Source organism: Onychostruthus taczanowskii, unplaced genomic scaffold, assembly GCF_017590055.1.
Source record: "Onychostruthus taczanowskii isolate IOZ18803 unplaced genomic scaffold, ASM1759005v1 scaffold170, whole genome shotgun sequence".
NCBI classification, from domain to species: Eukaryota; Metazoa; Chordata; class Aves; order Passeriformes; family Passeridae; genus Onychostruthus; species Onychostruthus taczanowskii.
In genome coordinates this window covers 437,460-448,471 of record NW_024498907.1, presented here as the reverse complement: position 1 = coordinate 448,471, position 11,012 = coordinate 437,460, and the positions used below count along the sequence as shown (strand labels likewise).

The following is an 11,012-nucleotide window of genomic DNA, read 5'->3' as shown; positions in this document are numbered from 1 at the left end:
GGGGGTGTCATGCCGAGAGCTCGCGTCGCAGCCCGGCAGGCCGCGGCCCGACCCGCACCCCGGGGCACAGCCCTCCGCCGCTCCCCCAGGCAAGCGGCCTCGCTCCCCGCCGGGCCCGGAGCACCCGCGCCCCGGGCAGCTGCCAGCCGCGTCCCGAACGGGCGGAGGGAAGGGGGGAAGGAGAGCGGAGCCCTCCGCCGCTCAGAGGAAGGGGAGGGAATGGGGAAAGTTTAGCGGAGGGTGTTTGAATAGGGAGTTATCCCTAAAGAGCCTTTCCCCTGATCTGATCCAGAGGGCAGCGCTGGGAGGAGGGGGCGGCGACGACGAGCAGCCCTGCAACATCTGTAAAACTTGAAGGAGGCGGCGGAGAGGAGCGCGCGAGACGGAGAAAAGCGAGAGGGACAACTTTTCCGACACGTGAGTACCTCGGCGCGATGTGTTCGTTCCCCTCCTTCGGTGGCTGCGCCGAGCCAAAACAATGCGGGGCGGTGGCGGCTCTGGAGGGGACGGGCGGCACGGGACGGGACGGAAGGGTTCCCTCTTCCCTACCAAAACTGTTTGGTACCAGGCGGTGGATTTGGGCATACTTTTTTTTTTTTCTTTTGCTCCCTCTCTTCTTTTTCTTCTTTTTCTCCTCCCGGCGTTCTTTTTGTTGAACCAAATCAGAAATGTCAGTCAGTGCGAGTGAGTCAGAAGGGATCAGATTACAAGATCACTGAAACTGATGTCGGACCCGCGCACACACACCCCCACACGGAGGCAGAGGCGCGGGCTGCTCCCCGCGGGAGGCGGGCAGGGATAAAACAACCACCACCAACACCCGCCGGCCCTCCTTTGCCGCCCCCGTCCCGCCTGTGTCCCGTCCCGTCCCGTCCCCCTGCCCCGCGGGATGCCCACCGGTCGCGGTGGGAGCCGGCCCCGCTAGCCGCGGCGGCGGGGGAGCGGCGCGGAGACGAGCCGGCGGCCCTGGCCCTCGCCCATGGGCAGCGCGGGGGCTCAGCGGCAGCGGCGGCAGGTACGTACCTACTTGGGCGAGAAGTTCTTTGTTCCCCGGCTCTAGTCCGGGCCACTTTCTTGGCGTCTCCCAGCGCTCCGGCCCCGCTCCCGGCCCCCTTCCCACTTCCCTAACTTGGAGGCGGGGGTCAGGGGGGACCGAGGTGTCTAACCCCCAAAATGGCTGTCACGGAGCGCGGGAGCCGAGGGCGCGGGGTGCGGGGCGAGGCGGGGACAGTCCCCGGTCCGGGCCGGGCTCGGCCCGGCACGTCCCGCGGCACAGCTCCCGATGTGAGGGCGACAGCTGCTGTTTTATTTACACCCCTTTCTTTCTCCTCGTCCCTACTCTCTGAGCGACTCCCGGGGGTTTTCACGCCCGTGCGGCGGGAGGCCGGCACAAACTTGGCATGGGGAAAGGCGAGAGGAGCGGGGGGGAATCCGCTGTCACATCTGGCGGGGCGGAGGGGCGCCCGGGGGTCGTCGTTGCCTGCCTGCTGCTCGCTGCGAGGAAGGGGACAGTCGGGTCGCGGAAGGGGGGCGCGGGGGTGCCGGCGCCTCTCTGAGCAGAGCGGCGCTCGGCCCGCTCCGCGCTGCCGCTGGCACGGGGTCAGGCGGGGGAGCGGGGCGGCGGGACGGGCCCGGCCGAGGCCGAGCGGGAGGAGCGGGGCTGCTGCCCCACGGGAGCTCCTCGGAGCCGCCCCGGGCCGGCACCGCGGTCCGGCCGTGCACCGCCCAACTTTGGAGGGTGGGAGCAGAGCGTGTCCGCCGCGGTTCCGATTGTCCCGTGGAGTCGGTGGGGTGTTGGTACAATTTCCTCGCCTTCGGACGGGCCCGCCGGCTCGTAGCTGCTAGCGCCCGCTCCCCAACCCGTGCACCACGTGAAGAGAAAAGGTAAAAGGAAACACACGCCCCTCACTCCCCATCTCACTCCCCAGTTTTGTTTTTAACCCTCTGGTGCGTAGTTTTTATCCGGTCCTGCGGGTACGGTGTTCGTGGCCTTCTGCCAGTTTGTATGTAGATATATTTATGTAAAACATTTTCTCCCAGCTCCTTGCCAGCTGTTCCACATTTTCCAGCTGCCACTTCAGTTTGAAATGATGGACTGTACGGATCTCAAAGAGCCTTTTAGTCAGAGGTACGGATAGCTGTCTGTTTGGTATACAGTGTCACGTTTTAAAGGCTACTTCACTAAAGGAGCATTAAGTAGCAACCCACGGCAAAATGCTCCTCTTCGTCGCACCCCTGTTACTTCCCGCTTCATTTCCAAGCCTCAATAAACATGATTTTTTAAGCTTCAGCGTGCAGACTTCGTTTCTTTTGTGTGCATGCTACAGAAAAACTTGGAAACTAAATTTTCCAGAGGCCTTGAGACGTGTGGCCGATTAAACCAACAAACATTTTTAGGAGGGCACGGCTGCCTCTCTGTTTCTCTGTGCTGTAGGTATATATGTTTTGAAATCGTTTAAGTCACTGGAATAGTGAGAAATCACTATGTTTCTCTGTGTTCCAAAATTGTTTTTATTGTGGTGTTCAACGAGATTATGGATTGAAATGTGCCAGAACTGGCTTTAAGTAGTTTGAATATTTGTGCAATTGCATTGTAATTTGGAAAGGTGCCTCACTGATTGATTCCTATAATTATTTCATTTAGGTCCTTTATTAAAAATTGATAATGATCTGACAGTTTCTTAATTATATATGTCATTATTATTTTGAAGGGAGACAAATGCATGTTTTAAAAGTAAAATAACCTTAAAATGTAAAAATTGCACCACAATTCATGCCACTCTGTTTCAGTCGTGGAAATATATATTAAAAGTAATGGTGAATGAGTTTAGCAATGTAAACTCTAGGCAGCCTCTTGAGAGTTTGTTTATATAAGGAAGGTTTGGGTATAACTAGCTAGTATGTAAATACTTTCAGTTTTGTGTATAGCCCAATTCTAAAAGCATAAATAATAGTAACTATGAGAGAAGGCTATTTTAAGGACAGGGAATTATTTCTTCAAAAGCAGGATTATTTGATTTTTGAATGAGTAGGAAGAAAGAGAAAGAAAAGGACTCTCTCAGTGTATCTGTGTTCTTTTAACCAGCAGTGGAAGCAAAACTGTGGCTTAAAGTGCCAAAATGAATGCACTCTTGCATTCTGATAATAGCATATGGTTTTCAGCAGGACATGATGTTTTCCAAAGCGTTTCTGTAGAAGTACTGCAAAACAAAGACATCACCTGCATTTTCCTGCATAAGTGGAGTAACATTTTTGGCTTGAGAAGGTGTGCAGTGGCCAAGAAAGAGTTATTACTGCTATACGTAATCATCAGTTGCGAAAGATTGTTCATTTTCAAACACAAAAACAGTTTGCAGCTAAGAAATTAAAGTATCAATGGCTGTAAATGATTTTTTTTTCTGAATACTGTTGAAAAAACCAAAATACTCAAGTTTGGAGACATCATTATAACTTGTTCATCTTGCAGATTACTCAGATTTTTAACAAGATTAATGTATGCCCTGATATTGACCCATGAAAGTTTCAGTTACACTTCCTGCCTCGTTTTGGGGAAAGCTATTCAATTACCTGCAGTCCTGTAGTGTATTTGAATTCTAGTCTGCATATTAGAGGAAGGAATGGAATATTTTTATGTTGCAGAGTGTTAATGAAAAGTTAGTCATCTTTGCCTGATAAATAAGGAATTCGAGGGCTGTTAAATCAGAGTTTATTTCAAGTTGCAGAAGGAAGCATTTTAATGATCAGTGTTGCATGTGTTCAACTATATGGAGACAGCAATGTACAAAGAAAAAGCATACTTGAAGGAAAAGTGAATCAACGACTCATTAAATCCTCAGGAAAACCTTAGCAATGGAATGTTAATGCTTTTAGACTATAGTAGATTACCTTAAAAGTCAGGCTTTTCTTCTTTATGCAATTGTTGTAAATCCCTAGCTAAAGAATACTTGGAAGAAAGCTTTAGTTTTTCTGGCACTCATATTCTGTAGTAATTCTAGTTGTTTTGGAAGATTCAAAATATTTTCTGCCAACTTGCAGTTAGGCAATTAAAATGCTAAAAGGGCTACAGAGGAACCTTTTTATTCAACAAAAGATTCATCTGTAATAATGATTTCAAGTTGTCTTTTAACCACAGGTTTTATAGACATCCTCCCTTTAGACTCTGTCATTTTTATAAGCGAATTGATTTGTTATACTTTAAAATCAAATAAAATGAGACAGAATAAACAAAAATAGGGCATGGGTGCTGCTGCAAACTTTTCAAGTTCTTTCAGTGCATTTTTCATCTTTACTTTTATTTGATAGGTCTATGAAATAGAGCTGTAGACTGGCAGACTTTAAATGAAATTTCACACTTTGATGATTTTTTTTAAACTTTGATATATTGACAGCAAAAGGAGCTGCAAAGCTTTTATATAACTTGAGCAGTAACGCCAAGCAGCAGTCAAACGTCTCTATGCATTTGTGTTTAACTGCAGAAGAAAAACATGTCCATGGGCAGTAGAGGGTTCTTATCAACTCCCTAATCCCAGATCCCAGCAAACCTTGAGGGCATGCCTCAGATCTTGCTGAAATCATTGTAGACTCTCACAGTTTGCAGATTAAATATGCTATGTGTTCCTGGCTCCAACAACAGTTTTATGAGCTCACTAAGCTTCCTGTTTTAAGATCCTTTTCTGAAGTTTTTAGGAGCTGCTAAGGGCGATGCTGTCCATGGCAAGTGGTACTTGTTAATTTAGGGACACTTTAGGTATTTCATTCTGTCTGTAAAAAGAGCCAAAATTGCTATTTTCAAATTACAAGTCGAGTTGCCCCGAAAAAAAGGAGCTCCTTTAAAAAGGGATTCTGTTATTTTAATGTGTTTGTCAGTACACAAGGTGACAAAGTTTATAAGAGACTTGATTTGGTTTATGGGGCTCTTTAAAACGAGACTTTTTCAGTTGTAATTCTAAGCACAATGCAGCTTTTAGTACATAATTTCTGAGCCTCTTTTAACCAGTTGTGCTTGTAGCAGCTCATTAAACATACCTTTGAAGTTCTTGTTCTCCTTTACGTCTCAAAGAAGGGAAAATATATTCTGCCAAGAATGAATTTCAGTGAATCAGGTGGTTAACTCTGGGATTTGTTGACCCTTCTGAACGTATGGCTTACCCCTCACATTCAGAGTCTGGTCTTTTCTACGTGCTAAATAGTTAACTCTTATATGTTATTCACTGTAGTCATGTTTATGTATTCGGTGTAATAGTTTTAATTAAAAAGGAAAATACTTATTGTCCAACAACATGTGTCATATTATTCCCGAGAGAACTTGAGCCAATTTTGTGCTTAAAGGTTATTCAGTGAATGAAATTTTGAAAGCCCATTTGTCAAGGTACGGCACGGTTTCTGTTAGTTTTCAACCCCCAAATTCATTGTACGCATGGCCCAGTCATTAGTCAGCAGTGTATTAGTGCTGCCTTCAGGCAATGCTGCCCAGCACTTCTTCGCACCATTATAGCTCTAAAAGTGTACTCTGCCGACTGGTAGAATTACTGCTCTGATTTCCGCTTGGCTGGATTTGAGGTAAGTCCCCTCCCTACCTTCCAGCTCACTCTAATCCCTGCTTTCTTTTAAGGCTGCTTTCTTCAGAGATTTAGGGGAAAACTTTCTTAAAGATTGTGCTGGCATCATACTGTGGTTTTGTTGTGGTATACTCTGTACATGTAAATTGTACCTGCCTTACCTTGAAAGTGTATTAAATTGGCTGCTGATCTGAAGAGTTGGTTTTTCTCTCTTCAGGAAGAAAATAAGAAACGAGACAATACACTGATATTAAAAACCCCTGCAAGGTTATTTAGATTACATCAAGGGACAAAGAAATTGGGATAGAATGTGTTTGTCTCTAAATAGTTGCTGGGTATCAGAACTGACAATATCAGAATTCACTACAAGGAGATGTGATTGAATAATTTTATTAGCTGAAGTTGCCACTCAAATGTCAAGTTATTTTTTACACTGATCATCAAGATGATTAGGCTTTTTAAAAAAATTATTATTTCTTTTTTATTGATGCTCAAACGTTACTGTATTTTTTTGGTGTCTGATATTTAGTTTAGGCTAAAGTACCCAACAGACCTTTTGGTGGTTTAGAGCTGAGCTTTCCCCAGTAGTGTTTGCTGATTTGTATGAGACTCTGTTTTCTTTGCATACAAATCTGTTAAGGTCAAGAAAATCAACTGTGTGTAAAGAATACATCATCCAGCTGCCCAGAGAATGAAGCCTTCATTAGATAAGATGTATGAATACCTGAAACTGAAGAGTCAGAAACTCAGATCAAGTTAGTGTCAGTTCAGTACACTGTTCTGAACCATGTATATTAAAATGAAATCCTAGCACTACCAATTCTTTACTGTCAGGACATAGTTTGGTGGGGTTTTGCTTGGCTCTTCAATTCATTATGGATGTGTTTTCCTAGGAAAATAATACTGTATAATTCTGTGATTACACTATTTTGACAAGGATAGTGGATTGTGAAGTGGATTGTGCTTTTTTAATGCAGCACAATCAGAGTGGTGCCGTTGTGTTTTGTCAAGTTACAAAAACATGAAGAAATCATGAATGCAGTTTTCCTGCTGTTATGAGACAGGTGTAAAACCTAAAGTAAACTTCAAAAGCAGAAGATAAAGTTTTATAAAGTACCTTTCATACTTGAAGTTCTTCCTGGATATATGGAGATTTCCTAGCTCTTTAACGTGTTAAAACATCTGGGTTGGGTTAGAACATGAAATTCTGGATGAAGGCATCCCTTAATCTGAGAGTATGCGGAGGACATAAACAGGCTTCCAGGAATGGGACTGTGATCAAAACATGTCACTTTCAAAAAACATTCTACTTGATTCCTTTGATATTGTTTTAAAATGTTAATTGTAAAATATGGAATACAGTCTTTTCTTCTTTCATTTACATATCATAAGTTGGGAACAGAAGGCACATCTTTGCAATAGATGTACATTAAATACATTCTTCCTTGAGCTCAGTTCCTATGTAGATTGACATCGGTACATAGATCTAGTTTTGTTTCTAAGGAATCTTTCATCTATTGGAATTGATGAGATAAAAAGTGTGAAGGAAGTGGTCATTTCACTGAAATGGTGAGCTCCAGTACTTGAAATTAGAGTATTTCTGCATTTTTCTGTCAAAGTTGCAGTGACTACTTACTTGACTGTGGTGCAAAGCACATCCGTTACAGATGTTTGTAATTTGCTTTACCAAGCTAAGAAGGCAAAGACAAGAAAGCAAAGAAAAAAAGCAGCTTATATTGTCACCATAAGTATCCTAGGAACAGTGTCAGCAGAGAAAGTTATAGAGTTATGTTATCCACACAGCAAGTCTTGCTGTTGTCACCTTTCCTCTTCTCTAAGGATATTCTTGGCCTTTCAGATCTTGAGCATATGAATGAACCAAAATCCAGGTTTCATAAAACAAATGTGTTGCCAGAGGAAGTCACTGCACTGTTACTTAAGTTTGTTTTGGATTTAGTGCTGCTGAATTCCTGAAGAAAGATGGGGAAAAACAGTGTTGGCTTGGCAGTGAAGTTTGAAGTGTCACCCCTCATTGTAACCTATTGCTACAAACAGTACAGTCCACAGGAGATTTTTTTTCCTTCCCCCTGTGCTAATTCTTTTACAGCTAATCTTACTTTGACATAGTTATTAGAGTTTTTCCTGCTGCAGAATTTGAAGCACAAAAATAAGCAGGATTGCAAAACAAGCAGCAACACAGCTTATTCTGAATTTCTGAGGAATATTAGGTAGTTTAATTGGAAGTAGTTCTGATTCTCCAGGGTAAGTGCATTACTAGTTTTAGACACACGCCTCTCCCCAAATATATTAAAATGTTTGGAGACTTGAAAGATATGTAGCACATTCTGTTTTTTAAGAAATAAACTTTATTCTTTCCATTGTATTTAGATAGTTTATAAGAGAGTTAAAAATGGAATAAAGGACACCCAAGACCATATGATTAAAATAACAAATGCTTAAATGCAGAGTTAATTACCTGATTTGTTTTGTTTTTGTTATGGGGTTTGTTAGTTTGTTTTTCTTAAAGTTCAGTTCCTTATTGTAAAGACTCTCAGAGAGTGAATTGATTATAAAATTTTACCTCAGAGGATATATCATATCGGAATTGTAAAACCACTAAGTCTGGGCTCTGTCTCCCTCAGCTTTGTTCCCAAACAGCAGCTTCTATGGGAGATAGACTAGTTGGAGATGGACAGTTTGACCTGAATTCTTCAGTGTTGTTATCCAAGTTAAGTTCTGTTTGCTGAGTGTGAAAATGAATCATCTCTTTCCTGGTAGAAATCTGTTTTCTTTAGATACAGAGTTTAATCTGTTGAAGTAATAGTTTTAATTTGGTTTATACTTACCAGCTTTTTAAATCCGAAAAACAAAACTAGATGTAATATACTTGTAAGGCTGTGTGGCTGATGTGTATTAAAAGCAACTGAGGTGGTGCCTCAGTAGAAACTGCCACTTATTGATACTAGTTCAAAATAATTTCAGAACTTTTAGGTAGCTGAGTTTTTCTGTAGCCAAAATACATAAGCAAATATATAATTCCCTTGGAGTCGAGCGACTATTACAACCAATCAGTAGTTCAGTGTACACCACAGAATATTTTCTCACTTAGGATCTTAATCACGAGGATGCTAATAGCACTGATTTGCCTAGCTGATTGCTTTTGTGTTTGTGATCCTCCGTTATTGTTGCCACAAGCTATTTAACCTATCAGGAACAGATCAGATCGTCATTAACCAGGCTTTAGGTCTAGTTGTTTTTCATTCTTTATGGGAGGAACGAAATCAAAGGGAAGTAACAAGGAAAAGACAGCAGATAGTAATGAATTTGGAACGATTGTATTAATGCATGTTGTGTCTCATAACTTGGGGTATTTTTCAATTTCAAGCTACAAATCCACCTGATTCTTTCTTTCTTTCTTGGTTTCTTGGTTTCTTGCTTTCTTGCTTTTTCTTCTTTCTTTTTCTTTTCTTTCTTTCTTTTCTTTCATTCTTTCTGCAACTATTTATAGGTCATGCATGTAACTGAAATGGAGGTAGGTACTGTGAAACATAAGATACCTTACCCTTCTCCCCCCAACTGATTGTTTGTTGTGGTTTTATATAATGTGGATATAAGACTCTTTGTGCTGTTTATATTAGTGTTACTGTGAGTAGTTGTCTTAACAGGGAGGAATCTAAATAAAATTTACCCCAGAGTAGTTAATGAAGGTTGCAGAATTCTGGTTTAGCTTACAAGGAATTAGGAAAGGTTAAAACTATTCTAAAAATATGCAGGTTAGTTTCTATAGCTATTACAAAAATGGTGAGATATAGCAAGAGGTTAATATTACATTTGGGAGATATTTCTTAAAATGTCTGAGTGCTTGAACATTTTTCATCAGGTTCTGTCAGGGATAACTTTGTCAGTGCAGCTTTGCAAGCAGGTTTGATAGAAAGCAATAGTGAAATCTAGTTGGGTTTTGAAAGTTAAATGTACCTGAATCAAGCCTGTATAAATCAGTGTAAAATAGCTCCCATATAACAGCTTAAGATTGTCTCATATAAATTTTGTATTTGAATGTAGCTGAACAAGATGCATTTTTTTATCCTTAAATAGTCCCAAGGAACGGTGCAACCCATGTTGATAAAATTGATAAAGGGTCCTTTATGGTTGAGAGAGACTGTAATTTCCTCATTGTTCTTCATGCCTCCCTTTGTGTTTTTCACTTTCATACAGTTGTGCTGTTCAAGATGTATTGTATCCCCAAAGACTGCTTCCAGTAGTATGGATCAAAGTAGTACCTGTGAACACCCTAACTACCCAGAGTCATTTCTGAAAAATTAAACATGCTATGTTTGCTTGCACGCTGATTGGGGCACTCTGGTTGCTGATAGCAATCAGTATGAACTTCCCTACTGCTGATGTAATGATGATGAATGCTGTGACACTGCTATTTCAGACAGCTCTTCTCAGCGGATGCAAACCACTTGTTAATGAATTGAATACAACTATAGTAGCATCAAGTAAAACAGGGAAAGGTTTGACTTGTTTCTTTTTTTATTTTTTTAATTCAATATGTTAAAAGATACTCCTCAAAAATTAAAGCGAAGAAAGGCAGCAGGTTTAAGTTCGCAAGAAACATAAACCAGTCTTAACATGCAAATTGAGAATTTTAAATGCTTACACTTCAGCACTTTGACCAAAGGAAGCAATCTTGTTGAAGTCAGTGAGCCTATTCCTAACAATAAATATCTGCATGGTCTGGTCTTTAAAATTAATGTATATGGTACAAATAAAATTATTTGAAAAGTAGTTCAGAGAAGAGAAGTGATACAGAGTGAAGATTTCTTGGAAAATTGAAATGTGTGTTCAGAAAGGTTCAAGTTTCTTGTTCTTCCAAGCACAGGGCTACTCCACTGGTTTTGGTTAGTTTGGACTGTGAGTAAATGAACAAAAAGATGTGAGTTTTTTCTTCCCCAGTATATTAATGTGATCATTTTTCCTACTATAAGGCACAGTTTTATAACCAATGTACATAAGGACCAGAAATTACATAATATTAAGTTACTTGAAAGAATTTTTTTGTTTGAAAGAAGTTTCCAACATATTGTGATTTATTGATGCTCCTTTTAAAAGAGACAGTTTTCCTCATTTAACTAGTTCATTCCAGTAGCGTGTTCCTAAAATTCCTCCAATATAATAAGCAGCTGGGGAAGGTTTTGCATTTATATTTTAAAAAGAGAAGACACACCTGCAGGCAGGTTACTGTTTTGAGAGGGATTAGGTTTAAAATGGGGATCTGGAATTAATTGCACAGTGGGTTCAGGCTTCAGGGAAATTACAAAAGGTTCAAGCATGGTTGAATGGGAAAAAGCCATGAATGTTTGCTTTCGGGAAGGAATGTTTGTCCCTCTATTTACCGGATGGAAGTACGGGCTTTTGCCCATATACTGTTATAGCATTTTCTTGCCTTTC

General features: G+C 41.5%; 1 protein-coding gene across 1 annotated transcript in view; it reads left to right on the top strand.

Annotated features, from left to right (window-relative positions):
• Window positions 1-318: 318 nt before the first annotated feature.
• The window catches only part of GLI3 (GLI family zinc finger 3), a 201,593-nt gene continuing 190,899 nt past the window's right edge, over window positions 319-11,012 (top strand). The window contains exon 1 of the mRNA XM_041400044.1: window positions 319-417. The gene's annotated coding sequence lies outside the window, so the exon portion shown is untranslated. The remainder of the gene's footprint in view (window positions 418-11,012) is intronic.